The sequence below is a fragment of the Neophocaena asiaeorientalis genome, unplaced genomic scaffold (assembly GCF_003031525.2).
Source record: "Neophocaena asiaeorientalis asiaeorientalis breed wild unplaced genomic scaffold, Neophocaena_asiaeorientalis_V1.1 scaffold264, whole genome shotgun sequence".
Taxonomy (NCBI): Eukaryota; Metazoa; Chordata; class Mammalia; order Artiodactyla; family Phocoenidae; genus Neophocaena; species Neophocaena asiaeorientalis.
In genome coordinates this window covers 2,873,414-2,888,756 of record NW_020185332.1, presented here as the reverse complement: position 1 = coordinate 2,888,756, position 15,343 = coordinate 2,873,414, and the positions used below count along the sequence as shown (strand labels likewise).

Sequence of the window (15,343 nt, the reverse complement as noted above, 5' to 3'; positions counted from 1 at the left end):
GCCACTCTGACTTCCTCACGCAATTGTGAGGACACATGGCAAAGCCGTACCTCAAGGAACTTAAAAGTGCCAGCCTTTTTCACAGCAAAGGAAACCATCAGCAAAACAAAAAGACAGCCTACGGAATGGGAGAAAATACTTGCAAATGATTTGACTGATAAGGAGTTAATATCCAAAATACATAAAAAGCTCATACAACTCTCTCTCTCTCTCTCTCTCTCTCTCTATATATATATATATATATATATACACACCTATTAAAAATGGCCAAAACACCTGAATAGACATTTTTCAGTTGGCCAACAGGTACATGAAAAGATGCTCAACACTGCTAATCATCAAAGAAATGCAAATCAAAGCCACAGTGAGATATCACCTCACACCTGTCAGAATGACTAGCATCAAAAAGTCTATAAATAACAAATGTTGGTGAGGGTGTGGGGAAAAGGGAATGCTCATATACTGTTGGTGGGAATGTAAACTGGTGCGGCCACCATGGAGAACAGTATGGAGGGTTCTCAAAAAACTAAAAACAGAACTACAGATCCAGCAATTCTACTCCTAGGTATATATACAATGAAAACAGAAACACTAATTCGAAAAGTTACATGCACCCCAAAGTTCATAGCAGCGTTATTTATAATAGCCAATATATAGAAGCAACCTATGTGTCCGTCGACAGATGAACAGATAAAGAAGATGTGGTATATATATACAATGGAATATTACTCAGCCATAAAACAGAATGAAATAATACCATTTGCAGCAACATGGATGGACCTAGAGATTATCATATTAATTGAAGTTAGACAGAGAAATACAAATATTATATGACATCACTTACATGTGGAATCTAAAAAAATGATACAAAGGAACTTATTTACAAAACAGAAGCAGACTTACAGACATAGGAAACAAATTTATGGTTACCAAAGGGGAAGGTGGAGAGGGATAAATTAGGAGTTTGGAATTAACATATATACAAACTACTACATATAAAATAGATAAACAAGAAGGCTCTACTGCATAGCACAAGGAACTATATTCAATATCCTGTAATAAACTATAATGGAAAAGAATTTGAAAAAGAATATATATATACACACACACACATATATATAACTGAATCATTTTGCTGTACACCAGAAACTAACACAACATTGTAAATCAACTATACTTCAATAAAATAAAATAAAATACAAAAAAAATGAAATTTTGCCGTTTGCAAAAACATGGATGGACTTGGAGGGTATTAAGCTTAGTGAAATAAGTCAGATAGAGAAAGACAAATACTGTATGCTATCACTTATATATGGAATCTAAAAAATAAAACAAACAAGTGAATATAACAAAACAGAAAGAGACTCACAGACATAGGGGACAAACTAGTGGTCACCACTGAGGAGAGGGAAGGGAGAAGGGATAAAATAAGAATAGGGGATTAAGAGGTACAAACTACTATGTATAAAAGAAATAAGCTACAAGAATATATGGTACAGCACATGGAATATAGCCAATATTTTATAATAACTTTAAATTGAGTATAATCTAAAAAATATTGAATCACTATGTTATACACCTGAAACTAATATAGTACTATAAATTAACTATACGTCAGTTAAGAAAAAAAAAAAGAAGGAAAATTGTCAGCAAACACATGTTACTGTCATCACCCAGCACTGCTGTAGTGACCTTCCTGAAGCCTCAGTAAATGGCCCTTTAACCACTGGGGGGCTGAGGAGAGGGTACGGATACCGTGGTCAGGGGCAAGTGTAAAGGAGAAAGTTTCAGGCAGCCAAAAATTCAAACATTCATCAAGCATGTGACAAAATATTCTACATGCATTCAATAAATGTGATAAATCAATCAGCCAACAAGTCCACTTTCCAGGATTTATCTAACAATTATACTGGTATGAGTGTGGCACTGGAGTCTGTCTTTTTTACTGCAGAATCGTCAGTGTCTAGAACCATACTTGGCAGATAGGAGGTGAGTAAATGAGGTATGCAGATGTATATACAAGGATGCGCATTGTAGTAACAACCTCAATGTCACCGGTTAAATTCATTATGGTCCATCCATAGTTGGTCTATGCAGCTGTTAAAAAGAACATCTCACACACACACACACACACACACACACACACGGATCTGGGAAAAAGCACAGGATTAAAAAATCAAATGGCAGAACAACATTCTGATCCCATCTACATGCACAGGCTAATCCAATCTACATTTAAAAAAATACAGAACATGCATATGTATGGCTGTGTGCGCACAGACAGTTTCTGGAAGGATATATGGAAACTTAATAATGGTCCCTTCTGAGGCCTGGGGCTAGAAAGATTCAGGAGGATGGGGGAGGAAACTTTTCAGTGCAGTCTTTGATTTTTTTTTTTTATCCACTAGTTTTCTTTTTCAACTATTAAAGTTAACCTGATCATGTCACCTGGCCGATAAATACATTCCCCGAGAAAATGAGAGGGCAATGTTTACAATGTAATGTAATTGGGGAAAACAGGATATAAATTATATCTCCGGTGTCATCATAATGGCAAACAGACAAAAAGAAAGCACGGAAGCAAAACCATTTTTAGACCCTATAAGGCCTGAGGCCCCTGCCACCCCTACCCCCAGACGATCCACAAGGTGGCAACCAAATCACTGAGGAGACAAATCACTTCCACAGCCAGAGTGCAGGAAGCAGTCACAGTGACACTGCAAACATCCTGACGAGTGAGACAGGTCCTACCCTTCATTCTGAGGGAATACAGAGGGGAGTGAGCCCGCCTTAACTCTGCCTCAGGGCTGAGACCTTGTCCTTCCTTACCGAGATTTTAGACATTGAGTCTGTGTGATCTTGAAAGGCAGAAAACTGGCAGCTTAAAGGACACTAGGTGCCTTTAAGACTTAGTAATTGGGCAGAAAGGTGAAACCAGGCATAGGACTTCCCAGCAGCTGAGATGTCTCTGATTTACTTGCAGCAGCTCTATGGAAGCATATCCCTTAAGAAAACAGAAGTGTCCGCTGGGAAAAGGGGCAAGAAAAAGTAAAGAACCTGAGGGCTGGAAGGCCTTGAGATAGCAGCTAGCCCAGCGCTTGCATTGCTAGGAAAGGAACTGAGGCCCAGATAAGAATGCATTCCTTCCAAAACAACTGCAGACCCAGGAAGGGGGGCCCTGTCGAGTGACCAGAGTTATAAGTTTCCTGGCGGCAACTGGGAAAGCAAGCTAGGTTTGAGAAATTATCCATTCTGGAAAAATACAGTTGTCTGCACAGGACATGGAAGCCACAGGAAACAAAGGTCCAGTCCCTGTAAGTGTTCCAACCTCACGTGAATGAATCATGATACCATCGTGAGTGGGTAGAGATCTCCCGCCTCAGGACTAATTAGTCATTGCACTTAACAAATCCCAACCTTCTTTGGGTGTGACTGGAAGCTTTGCCAGAAATAAACACCTTCCAGCCAGGGTTCTGAGCCAGAGGCTTGGCTGCCTGAGTCCTCCCTGGAGGTGCAGTGACTCCGGTCAAGTGTTCATTTACTTCATTTTCCTCTAACCAAGGGCTCCAAGATGGCCTTCCTGCATCCCAGAGCACCTGACCCTTGGGAAGTGGGGTTATCTCCAAGACTGCTTACAGAGAAAAGTGTGATCCATCCTGCAGTCTGATGTTCTAGTACTACCTGAGGAGACAGCAGTGCTGCGGGCAGAGGTGGAGGAGCGAGTATCTCCGACCCTCCCTCAGGCATGGGGAAAAACTTCCTGCCGCATCACACACCATCCTTCAGAGACCTGAGGGCTGTTGGGACAATCATCCAACGTTCAATCTAAAAAGGGAGCTTTGAGAGTATCTAACAGTCCAACACTCTGGTTTCCAGAGGAAGAAATGAGAACACAGGAAGTGAGTGACTTGTTCAAAGCCACCAGATAATTTAGGAACAAATCACTCCCTCCTGGGTTTTCATTTCTTCTTCTGGAAAACCCGTGTTGGATTATTAAATACTCTCGAAGGTCCCTTTCAGGTTGAACACTGCGTGATTGTCCCAACAGCTCTCAGGTCTCTGAAGGAGACTTCAGGTCCTGGGCGAGGCCAGGAGCCCAAAACACTTTCCTACGCCAGGTGAGTAGCCAATGGTATTTACCAATAGGTACTGAATATTTACCAAAGACCACAGGCAAGGTACCACAGGGGAGCTGACGTCTAACTGAAAAAACAGATCTGATCCCTCAGAAAAGTCTAGACCATTAAATAAAAACAAGATGCGCCACCTTTGAGGAAGGAGAGAGAAATTACCAGAGAAGCAAGGGGCATGGAGAAAGGAAGCGTCCTAAGAGGAGGTGGGCAGGAAAGGATGAGGTGATGTGGGCAGAAGAGCAGAGCAGGTCCCTGCAGGGTGGTGAGGCGGCAGGAGAGGGCACCACATGGTCAGGGACCTGTGCCAGCTGCGGTCTTGCAGGAGACCACAGCCTGGCTGACCCACGGGGCCCTGCCCTGCCAAGGACACCCTCTCTCCTGCCTATGCCATGCAGGACAAGGACAGTATGTCCCAGGTGGGAATTACCGCCCCGAAGTTCAAAAGCAGCTAACCCCAGGGCTCTATGAGCTCTTTTTTTTTTTTTTCCCCAAAGTTAAATGCATTTTATTTTTAAAAAGTCCATTCACAAAATTGAATGATTAATTCGAGCTGCATAGCAGCTAATGACTACTGCATGGCAGTGAAAATGAAGTGCACAGTGGCTCAGATAAAGGTCCTCATAAGGATGCTCCCTTTAGCCATGAGCTTGAACTGGAATTTTGTTTTTTAAGAGTTGATAAGCCTGTAGTAGCACACTCCTTCCTGGCAGTAATCAAAACCTTCTGCCACTGCCATAGCTACTGCTGCTGCTGGAACCACCATTGCCACCTTGGTTTTGGGGTTTGGCAAAGTATGGGCCTCCACCACCATAGGGGCCAGAACTTCTGCCTCCAAAGTTTCCTCCTTTCATGGGTCCAAAATTTGAAGATTGATTGTTGTGACTGCCAAAATCACTGTAGCTTCCACCACCTCCATAAGTGCTTCCATCGTTACCAAATCCATTATAGCCATCCCCACTGCCACCATATCCCCCAGCACCACGGCTGCCACCAAAGCCACCTCGACCACTGAAGATTCCTCCATGACCACCACCAAAGTTTCCAGAACCACTTTGACTTCTTTGGCTGGATGAGGCACCAGCCATCTCTTGCTGAGACAGGGCTTTCCTTACTTCACAGTTGTAGCCATTCACAGTGTGGTATTTCTGCATGACAGTCTTGTCTACAGAGCCATGGTCATCAAAGGTTACAAAAGCAAAGCCTCTCTTTTTGCGACTGCCTCAGTCAGTCATGATTTCAATCACTTCAATTTTCCCATACTGTTCAAAACAATCTCTTAGGTGATGTTCTTCAGTGTCTTCTCTAACGCCACCAACAGAAATCTTTTTCACAGTTAAGTGGGCACCAGGTCTTTGAGAATCTTCTCTTGAGACGGCCCTCTTTGGTTCCACCACTCTTCCATCCACCTCGTGTGACCTTGCATTCATGGCCGCATCCACCTCCTCCACAGTGGCATATGTGACAAACCCGAAGCCTCTGGAGCACCTGGTGTTTGGATCCCTCGTTACCACACAGTCTGTGAGCGTTCTCCACTGCTCACAGTGGCTCCTCAGACTGTCATCACTTGTTTCAAAGCTCAAACCTCCAATGAAGAGCTTCCGCAGCTGTTCGGGCTCTTTGGGTGACTCTGACTTAGACATGACGGCAGTGGAGGGGGCGGGGAGACGTCAACGATGCTTACTCGGTGGCATCCACGGGCAGAAAAGCTCTATGAGCTCTTAATATGGGGTCCTCCCACTGCTGGTCTACAGGGGGCCAAGACCCACTTACCATAAGGCTCAGAAAGAGCCTTTGAAGGTTGCACCTTGAAGGTCGTCTCATCTTCTACAGAGGCTGGCTCTGCTGGGCCCGGGACAGTCTTGGGTTGCTTGCATCTCCCTGTGCCCAGGGAGCCTGCATTCCAACACAATGGCAGGTCCACATCATAAACTGGATGCAAACCTCCCTGCCTTTCCTGGTCTGGAGTCAGAAAACCTTGGTTCAACTTCTGATGCTGCCTCTTCCTAGCTGTGTGACCAGGTCACTTAACGTCTCTGAGCCCTCATTTTCTCTTCTGTAAAATAGGGTTAATTGTCCCTGCCTATCTAGAAATGTAGCCACAAGAATTGAATGAGATAATGTATGTGAATGTTCTTCATAAACTGTAAAGTTCTATACAAATGTAGGTGATTATTACGATTATCATTATTATGTCAAAAAACAGATACTCACATTGGTGTGAGCCTCAGAGAAACCCAGACCCCTGGGCCAGAAGGAGAACACAGATGCCACGACTCCTTTCAATTTTGGTAACTTTGAAGGCTTCTCCATCAAATTTCAAAATCCTATATGGTTTTGCCAGGAAGCCAAATATGTTCTAGCCACAACTCTGGAGAACCACAAGATAAGCCATTTCCATAACGGGTGCTGCTGGGCTGCAATCAACTCAGCTGCTTGGGCTGAAAACATAGTTTTTTAAAAACACCACATACCACAATTCAGCCCCTCCCCCAAAACTCACATCCTTTCTCCTAAGAAAACAAAATAAGTGGAGACCAACTTTAACTGATGAACTTCAACTGTGAGGCATTCATTCTCAAAAGGCAAGCCTTCCAGGGTGAAGGGGTAGACGAAGCATTCTCCAGGTAGGTTACAGTAGAGAGATTTCCAGAGGAGCTGGGCGAGGAAGTGAGGCTCCTGGCCAGTCCCAAGGGCTGTGAGAACAGGATCTTTGGGCCGAAAGAGGCGATTGGTCAGACTCAGAAATTAGCTCTAGCGATCCAGCTACAAAGCTAAACCACCATGAGACTCTTTTACTGGTTGTTTTAACCAGGTACAAAGTAGGCCTACAGACCAATTTCTCCTCCTCCACAGGCCCTGACTGTGCAGCCCCAAACTTCAACTGCCCCCCCCAACAAATGACCTCCCCCATCGCACAAGGGATGATGAGGATGAAGGGCCGTTTGGACTAGCCAGAAGGAACCTCAAAGAAGGCTCACCTGTCCCATGGTTCTTGTGGCCCCAATGGCCCCACTGGGTGGCCCCAGGGCCGAGGAGGGCAGATGGACCCAGTCCTGGGGTCAGGGCTGGCACACAAGGATGCTACCTGTAGCTACTCGCAGATGATTTACGCTTGGGGCTGCGTCTTCCTCCAAAGACCCTCAGTCCTGGATGGAGACTGCATGCATCTTGCTGGCTCAGGCTCCCTTTGCAGGTGTCTGTGCTCTCCTGTAAAACCCTAAACTGCTTGAGAGGCAGCCTGGCAGGGTGGGAAAAGCAAATGCTTTGCAGTCAGGCAGATGTGGGTTTGAATCCAGAGCCTGCTGCTGATGGGCCCTGAAGTTTTGGGAGGTGACTCTCCTAGCCCTGCTTTCCTCATCCCTAAAAGGTAGCGAATGCCTATCACACAAAGTTTTGTAAGGATCAGTAATATGTGGAAGGTTCCTGGCATATGGTTGGTGTTTAATCAGTGATAATTATTGTTATTAATATAATGGCACTCCCACTCCTGCCTTCCAAATTCTAAGGCCTAGTCCCTCCTCCATACCTGGCTCCTGCTACCTTACCAGAACCACTGGAACCACTTACCAGAGTGCCCTGTGCTCAGATCTGCCCAGTTCTGGGCCAAGCCGGGCCTGGTCACTGTAGAATACAGGGCTGGCAAACAGAAAGCACTCAAAGCAGTGTTTGTTTACATAGAAAAAAAAAAAATCCTGCTATCTCAAGTGACCAGAATTTTATCCCACCACGTTCTGATTTCATGGGTACAAATCAATACATAAACATGCTTAGATCAGGGCTTATTCTGAAGAGTACCTTCTCTCATATGGAGTTTTCTTGTTTTTGAGAGCTACGTTACCATACAATGTCCAGTAGGCAAAACACAAAGATCTGAAGTACTTAGAAGATTCTGAAAGCTCCTTCAGACTCTTCAAAAAAGGGTATTTCATTTCTAATACATTACCTTTTTCTGATAATAAGCAATGTGATTGTTGTAGACTGTGAAGAATAGTTTTTAATTACTGGCAATTTCACCATCTCTAGAGAATGTCACAGTGAATGTTTTGGTGTATTTCCTTACAGTCCTTTTTCTCTATCCTTCAAGAATGTAAGTATCCATTCACTTAAAAATGAACGATGAACCAGCAGGCCAGCCTATGCCAACAGGACAGCAGCCGTGGATCAGCCGTGAAGGCTTCCTTGTCCTATTTTCAGCTCTCCCCAGCCCTAAACAACTATTTGTCAATGATACGCCCACAGATTGCGTAACTACATCTTGTCTTATCAGGGCTTGGTGAACTTCTACCCTTTGAGTGAGTTAACACAGTCATCTCTGCTTTCCATTTTCGTGCCACAGAGTCAATATTTACTAGCCGTGTTGCTAAAACAGGCCCTGGGCACAGCCTCGATGCCAAGCATCCCTGTCTAATCTCAGCAACAGCAGTCTCAGTGGCACCGGAGGCTTTACTGTGCCATGGCCCTTGGTGACTCCTGCCCTGGTGAGTAGGTGACCTCTGACCCAGCAAGGATGCTTCACATGGTCATAAAGTCACAGGAGGCTAGTGCTGGAAGGCACTTAAACATTAGAGATGGGAAACCGAGATCCCCTGGGGAGGGAAAGGATTTGTCTAAGCACATACAGCTGCAGAACCAAAGCCAGGACGCCTTTACTCCCACCCCAGCTCTCGCTTCACGGTCTTGCTGAATGCATCGACATGGAGAGAGAGCTGGGGTGGCGGTGGGGGACAGAACCCATTGCACCAGGACTGGAAATTGGGCAAGTGCTGCCCTAAGATGGTCAGTTTCACAGAGGGGTCTTCCCAAGACTGCCCTGGTCTCTTACAGTGATGATTCAGGCGATCGCATGGCATCACCAATTCTCTTGCCTCTTGCTAGAATTCATTCATTCATTCACTCATCCATCTACTCGTATGACAAATCTTTATGGAGCCCAGTCATGGGACGGCATTCCTTGCTTCAACAAAGCAGTGTCACTTGGCCCACCTTTTCTGGAAGGATCTCTTTGCAGCTGTCAAAAGAGACAGACACTAAATAACAAGGTCAGGTCCTACTGTATAGCATAGGGAGCTATATTCAATATCCTGTAATAAACCATAAGGGAAAAGGATAAGAAAAAAGAATATGTTATATATACGTATAACTGAATCAGTTTCCTGTACACCAGAAACTAACAGAACATTATAAATCAACTATACTTTTTTTTTTTTTGGCGGTACGCGGGCCTCTCACTGTTTCAGCGGCCATGGCTCGCGGGCCCAGCCGCTCCGCGGCATGTGGGATCTTCCTGGACCAGGGCACGAACCCGTGTCCCCTGCATCGGCAGGGGGACTCTCAACCACTGCGCCACCAAGGGAGCCCATATACTTTAATTTTAAAAAAGAGAGACAAACAGACCCATCACATAGCCCCAAGAAGTCTGAGGCTGAAAGGAGTGAAATGTAGGAGAATCATGTTTTGGGGGTAGATCTCTGACAGCAGGCCTCTGAAGAAAGTCCCTACTCTCAAGAGCACCTCAGGTACTAACAGGAACAAGTCAAAAGCGAAAGGGTAGGTGACTTGGTGTGATATCAAATACCTGTAGTGTTTCTGTGGAATAGGAGAAAGAGGAAGCACCAGGAGCAAGGAGACCTGCAATCAGGTTCCACTTGCACCACCAAAGTGCTGCATGACCCAGAAAGGGAAGGTGTCTCGCCCAAAGTCACAAAGCATATTGACAGCTAAAGTGGGACTTGAATCAAGGTCTTTAAGTCCATGGCTGGTGGCTCAGATGCCACAGATGAATCTTTGCATTTCTCTTATCCTCAGAAAACCCCAAGAAAGCCACCACCATGACCTGGAACTTCCACGGCACCTCCTCAGTTGAGATTGGTCGCTGCCCACAAGGGAAAGCTCTGGCATCTTCTATATCTGGGACTAGATACCCCGTTGGGGTTCGCAGAACCAGGCTCACCCACTTCCTGGAGAAGCAGGAGCAGGACAGAGGCCACAAGGCTAACACCAGTGCAGGAAGAAGCTGTGATGTGCGGCAATTCTGGCACATGAAAGGGGAGAACAAGTGAGCATTCTGTACAGCTGCTGGGATGTCAAACAGCTCTGCACACTTGGCCTGTTCCCCTGCTCCACCCCCTCCAGGCAAGAAAACAAAGAAGGTCGTGTGAACAGGACTGTGATGAAAATAATGCCACTGCATTTCTACCTTCTCCTGGGCTTGGAAACACAAACTCAAGCCCTCAGGGGCGCAGTGCTGGCTGAGTACAATTTATGGTTAACACCAGCCCCTGTGTTTACTGAGCACCTACTATGGATCCAGCTCTATGCTAGAGGTGGTGGGAACACTAAGAATGATAAACCTTGGCCTCTGCCTACAAGGGGCTCACAGTTTGGCTCAGAATACAGAATGAACCTCCAGGAAACCTTCTGCTTCAGAACAATTATGTATGAGGCAGAGATTGTAAGGGCTATGGATGCTGGAAGCTGGATAGATGGCTGAGGCTGGGCGAAATACCCATGGGAAGGCTTCAGAAGGACAGGAGACTTTTCACTGGACTTGAGGGCTGAGTACAACTAGTAGAAGAAAGGAAGGAAGATGAGAGAGAAGATGCTCAGAAGGAGGAAAAGAACATGTCATTAAAGGCTTGGATGTGGAATCTAAAAAATGACACAAATGAACTTATTTACAAAACAGAAACAGACTCACAGACTTAGAAAACAAACTTATGGTTACCAAAGGGAAAAGGTGGAGGTTGGGATTAACATAAACACACTACTAAAAGTAAAAGAGATAACTAATAAGGACCTGTTGTATAGCACAGGGAACTCTACTCAATACTCTGTAATGACCTATACGGGAAAAGAATCTAAAAAGGAGTGGATATATGTATATGTATAACTGATTCACTTTTCTGTACACCTGAAACTAACACAACATTGTAAATCAACTATACTCCAATAAAATTTTTTTTTAAAAAGGCTTGGACAATCTTGGCAATGCTATAGGCTTCTGGGCAATCTCGCAGAGAGAAAAGAAATGTACAACACTGTTATTGTTAAATGAGCACCTGCAGTTAGTAACACTTGAATAGTATTTCATTTCTAATACATTACCTTTTTCTGATAATAAGCAATGTGATTGTTGTAGACTGTGAAGAATAGTTTTTAATTACTGGCAATTTCACCATCTCTAGAGAATGTCACAGTGAATGTTTTGGTGTATTTCCTTACAGTCCTTTTTCTCTATCCTTCAAGAATGTAAGTATCCATTCACTTAAAAATGAACGATGAACCAGCAGGCCAGCCTATGCCAACAGGACAGCAGCCGTGGATCAGCCGTGAAGGCTTCCTTGTCCTATTTTCAGCTCTCCCCAGCCCTAAACAACTATTTGTCAATGATACGCCCACAGATTGCGTAACTACATCTTGTCTTATCAGGGCTTGGTGAACTTCTACCCTTTGAGTGAGTTAACACAGTCATCTCTGCTTTCCATTTTCGTGCCACAGAGTCAATATTTACTAGCCGTGTTGCTAAAACAGGCCCTGGGCACAGCCTCGATGCCAAGCATCCCTGTCTAATCTCAGCAACAGCAGTCTCAGTGGCACCGGAGGCTTTACTGTGCCATGGCCCTTGGTGACTCCTGCCCTGGTGAGTAGGTGACCTCTGACCCAGCAAGGATGCTTCACATGGTCATAAAGTCACAGGAGGCTAGTGCTGGAAGGCACTTAAACATTAGAGATGGGAAACCGAGATCCCCTGGGGAGGGAAAGGATTTGTCTAAGCACATACAGCTGCAGAACCAAAGCCAGGACGCCTTTACTCCCACCCCAGCTCTCGCTTCACGGTCTTGCTGAATGCATCGACATGGAGAGAGAGCTGGGGTGGCGGTGGGGGACAGAACCCATTGCACCAGGACTGGAAATTGGGCAAGTGCTGCCCTAAGATGGTCAGTTTCACAGAGGGGTCTTCCCAAGACTGCCCTGGTCTCTTACAGTGATGATTCAGGCGATCGCATGGCATCACCAATTCTCTTGCCTCTTGCTAGAATTCATTCATTCATTCACTCATCCATCTACTTTATTCCTTGCTTCAACAAAGCAGTGTCACTTGGCCCACCTTTTCTGGAAGGATCTCTTTGCAGCTGTCAAAAGAGACAGACACTAAATAACAAGGTCAGGTCCTACTGTATAGCATAGGGAGCTATATTCAATATCCTGTAATAAACCATAAGGGAAAAGGATAAGAAAAAAGAATATGTTATATATACGTATAACTGAATCAGTTTCCTGTACACCAGAAACTAACAGAACATTATAAATCAACTATACTTTTTTTTTTTTGGCGGTACGCGGGCCTCTCACTGTTGTGGCCTCTCTCATTGCGGAGCACAGGCTCCGGACGCGCAGGCTCAGCGGCCATGGCTCGCGGGCCCAGCCGCTCCGCGGCATGTGGGATCTTCCTGGACCAGGGCACGAACCCGTGTCCCCTGCATCGGCAGGTGGACTCTCAACCACTGCGCCACCAAGGGAGCCCATATACTTTAATTTTAAAAAAGAGAGACAAACAGACCCATCACATAGCCCCAAGAAGTCTGAGGCTGAAAGGAGTGAAATGTAGGAGAATCATGTTTTGGGGGTAGATCTCTGACAGCAGGCCTCTGAAGAAAGTCCCTACTCTCAAGAGCACCTCAGGTACTAACAGGAACAAGTCAAAAGCGAAAGGGTAGGTGACTTGGTGTGATATCAAATACCTGTAGTGTTTCTGTGGAATAGGAGAAAGAGGAAGCACCAGGAGCAAGGAGACCTGCAATCAGGTTCCACTTGCACCACCAAAGTGCTGCATGACCCAGAAAGGGAAGGTGTCTCGCCCAAAGTCACAAAGCATATTGACAGCTAAAGTGGGACTTGAATCAAGGTCTTTAAGTCCATGGCTGGTGGCTCAGATGCCACAGATGAATCTTTGCATTTCTCTTATCCTCAGAAAACCCCAAGAAAGCCACCACCATGACCTGGAACTTCCACGGCACCTCCTCAGTTGAGATTGGTCGCTGCCCACAAGGGAAAGCTCTGGCATCTTCTATATCTGGGACTAGATACCCCGTTGGGGTTCGCAGAACCAGGCTCACCCACTTCCTGGAGAAGCAGGAGCAGGACAGAGGCCACAAGGCTAACACCAGTGCAGGAAGAAGCTGTGATGTGCGGCAATTCTGGCACATGAAAGGGGAGAACAAGTGAGCATTCTGTACAGCTGCTGGGATGTCAAACAGCTCTGCACACTTGGCCTGTTCCCCTGCTCCACCCCCTCCAGGCAAGAAAACAAAGAAGGTCGTGTGAACAGGACTGTGATGAAAATAATGCCACTGCATTTCTACCTTCTCCTGGGCTTGGAAACACAAACTCAAGCCCTCAGGGGCGCAGTGCTGGCTGAGTACAATTTATGGTTAACACCAGCCCCTGTGTTTACTGAGCACCTACTATGGATCCAGCTCTATGCTAGAGGTGGTGGGAACACTAAGAATGATAAACCTTGGCCTCTGCCTACAAGGGGCTCACAGTTTGGCTCAGAATACAGAATGAACCTCCAGGAAACCTTCTGCTTCAGAACAATTATGTATGAGGCAGAGATTGTAAGGGCTATGGATGCTGGAAGCTGGATAGATGGCTGAGGCTGGGCGAAATACCCATGGGAAGGCTTCAGAAGGACAGGAGACTTTTCACTGGACTTGAGGGCTGAGTACAACTAGTAGAAGAAAGGAAGGAAGATGAGAGAGAAGATGCTCAGAAGGAGGAAAAGAACATGTCATTAAAGGCTTGGATGTGGAATCTAAAAAATGACACAAATGAACTTATTTACAAAACAGAAACAGACTCACAGACTTAGAAAACAAACTTATGGTTACCAAAGGGAAAAGGTGGAGGTTGGGATTAACATAAACACACTACTAAAAGTAAAAGAGATAACTAATAAGGACCTGTTGTATAGCACAGGGAACTCTACTCAATACTCTGTAATGACCTATACGGGAAAAGAATCTAAAAAGGAGTGGATATATGTATATGTATAACTGATTCACTTTTCTGTACACCTGAAACTAACACAACATTGTAAATCAACTATACTCCAATAAAATTTTTTTTTAAAAAGGCTTGGACAATCTTGGCAATGCTATAGGCTTCTGGGCAATCTCGCAGAGAGAAAAGAAATGTACAACACTGTTATTGTTAAATGAGCACCTGCAGTTAGTAACACTTGAATAGTTTTAAGTTTTGAGAAGCCCATGCACCGAAGAGTAGCCCCCGCTCACTGCAACTAGAGAAAGCAATGAAGACCCAACGCAGCCAAAAATAAATTAATTAATTAATAATAAATTAATAAATTTAATCTAAAAAAAAGAAAAGGGTCATGGGAGGTGGCCCAGTGAGGACAATGACAAATGGCTCTTTCCAAACCTCCCAGGGTATCTGCCAGAATTTTTCTGGCAAAAGAGATGGGAGACTCACTGCAGGAACCAGTGTGAATCCTTACCATCACTTTACCTTCTCTCTTAGGGGCTGCCACCCTGATTTGCTAATCTTTCTACAAGGGTTTACTGAGTCCTTTCTTTCTGTGTGAAGGATACAAGTCAGTGAAGCCTCCATCCCTCCCTTGAGAAGCTTCCAGGTCCTCATCCCCTCACATTCTTTTTTTTTTTTTTTTTTTTTTTTTTTGTGGTACGCAGGCCCCTCACTGTTGTGGCCTCTTCCGTTGCGGAGCACAGGCTCCGGACACGCAGGCTCAGCGGCCATGGCTCACGGGCCCAGCCGCTCCACAGCATGTGGGATCTTCCCGGACCGGGGCATGAACCCTCGTCCCCTGCATCGGCAGGCGGACTCCCAACCACTACGCCACCAGGGAAGCCCCCCTTACATTCTTTATAGCGATTCACTCCTCACTGGGCCACCTCCCATGACCCTTTCCCTTTTTCTTTTTTTAATTAATTAACTTATTTATTTATTTTTGGCTGCACTCGGTCTTCACTGCTGCGCGTGGGCTTTCTCTAGTTGCGGCGAGCAGGGGCTACTCTTCGTTGCGGTGCGCAGGCTTCTCATTGCGGTGGCTTCTCTTGTTGCGGAGCACGGGCTCTAGGCATGCGGGCTTCAGTAGTTGTGGCACGTGGGCTCGGTAGTTGTGGCCTGTGGGTTCCAGAGCACAGGCTCAGTAGTTGTGGCGCATGGGCTTA

General features: G+C 45.5%; 1 protein-coding gene and 1 pseudogene across 3 annotated transcripts in view; both read right to left on the bottom strand.

Annotated features, from left to right (window-relative positions):
- Positions 1-15,343, bottom strand: part of DAPK2 (death associated protein kinase 2) — a 124,145-nt gene that overhangs the window by 86,108 nt on the left and 22,694 nt on the right. The gene's annotated exons all lie outside the window — the stretch shown is intronic.
- On the bottom strand, positions 4,832-5,773 carry LOC112393124 (heterogeneous nuclear ribonucleoprotein A1-like; annotated as a pseudogene).